The sequence below is a fragment of the Pundamilia nyererei genome, unplaced genomic scaffold (genome assembly GCF_000239375.1).
Source record: "Pundamilia nyererei isolate P.nyererei 1_Seehausen unplaced genomic scaffold, PunNye1.0 scaffold00623, whole genome shotgun sequence".
NCBI lineage: Eukaryota > Metazoa > Chordata > Actinopteri > Cichliformes > Cichlidae > Pundamilia > Pundamilia nyererei.
The window spans coordinates 19,017-20,718 of record NW_005188024.1 but is presented as its reverse complement, the minus strand read 5'-3'; the positions used below and the strand labels follow the sequence as shown (position 1 = coordinate 20,718).

General features: G+C 39.3%; 1 protein-coding gene across 1 annotated transcript in view; it reads right to left on the bottom strand.

Annotated features, from left to right (window-relative positions):
* LOC106455973 (uncharacterized) overlaps window positions 1-1,702 on the bottom strand; it is a 16,443-nt gene that overhangs the window by 4,165 nt on the left and 10,576 nt on the right. The gene's annotated exons all lie outside the window — the stretch shown is intronic.

Genomic DNA, 1,702 nt, shown 5'->3' with positions numbered 1-1,702 from the left:
CTCCTCAGTGGTTATTAACCTACCCATGTGTTCATTTACAGAAAAGAGGCTGCAAAAGCTACCGACTTAGATTACAGCACTCGATGTTTGTTTGTGTTTGTCTGGGTCAAAAACTTTCTTGAAATCTTAAAATGCCTTGAGTACCAAGCTCTTCTCTAGGAAAACCAGATTTTCATCATATGGTACCAAGTGTTATGGATCAGACTTTGTGGCTATTTTAAAAGAATATTTCCTTTGAAAATAGCACATTAATTTCCTCATGCTGTTCTGAATTGCTCAACTCTGTTGACTGTTACCACATGTGTAGCTAAGAACCCACAATGACACAGATTTGTAAATAAGAATAAAATAGAATAGACCTTTATTCTCATTGTACATGCACATTGAAATTGTGGGTGTGCCATGCCAACTGGGCAAGTATAAAGTGTAAATAGTGAGAGTGCAGGATCAAATAACAAACATGAGGAGTGTGTACAAAGCAAGAGAAAGGTCACGGATTAGCGAACAGGTTGTGAAGTCTCTTTTATTTCATGTGGCACACTCAGTTCCTTTACAGGAAAATGAGGATTGGTAGAGCCTAAATTAAGAGTTTCCTTTTCTTTGCTTCCTTCCAACTTAATGGTTTCATTTCTACCACTGCAGAAAACAAAAGTACAACATTGTGGACCTGACAGATTACTTGCACATACGCTGATGTTACACTTGTATGAACAAACTATAAACCTATGTCTGGGAGCTATGACGCCAAATGCAATAACATACGATAGAGTTGTAACACAAGAGGTCATTTTCTGGGTTCATGAAGAAATGTCTGCAATTACACCAGTAAACTTTTGATATGTTATAAAAAATTCATAGTGACATCATACCTATTACATTCACTAGTGCACGCAACATACTGGGGAAAACAAAGGGGAGGAAAAGATTCTGATAACTGCATATTTCTTGTGTAGCTGATGTATCAGTAATCACCAGACATACTAAAATATTTAGGTAAATATGTTGACAATCTGACAACTTAAAACTACTGTGTCGTGTTTATGCACACTGACTGTGTGCAAGTACAACGCAAGAAGTCCCGAGAAAGGTTTAATCCCTCAGAGGGAGACAAAAAATCTCCCAAAAACAAGCATGGCAAGATCAGCAAAATGCAACTTGACTAATATCTTATCATAAGCATCTACCGACAGACACGCTAGTTAAACAGAAGAATGAAGCCAGCCCTTGTGACTTAGAGAAGACAATCTCTGTCTCCAGCTCTGGAGATTTCTTCCGCCTGTATACTCCTACGGGAGCATTGGGATCAATTGCTCTTGGTGGAACCTAGGTTACGGCTAAAGACCAGAGGTCCTCTGGAACAATCTCCCCCAAGCTAATGTTTACATTTGAACAGCTGTTAAAAAAAAAGTGCTCAAAAAAAATTGTGAGTCACAGCATTTGTCAGACTGCCAGCAGTTTTTATTTTAATTTTTAATTTTATTTTTAGCTACTCACCTTCTAATGCCACAGTCTCAAAAGTCAGAAGAAGAAGAAGAAGGATGTGAGACATTTCTGCTGAATAACTCACAACTGACCCTTCTGGAGCTGCTGGAAACTCGATTTGTGTAAATCTGGTGTCGTGCCAAAAGCAGTCTGAGGCAAGGGGCAGTCTGCTGCGTTCAGGGACACACCCACCTGAACTACATCAGCCGTCACAGCGTGC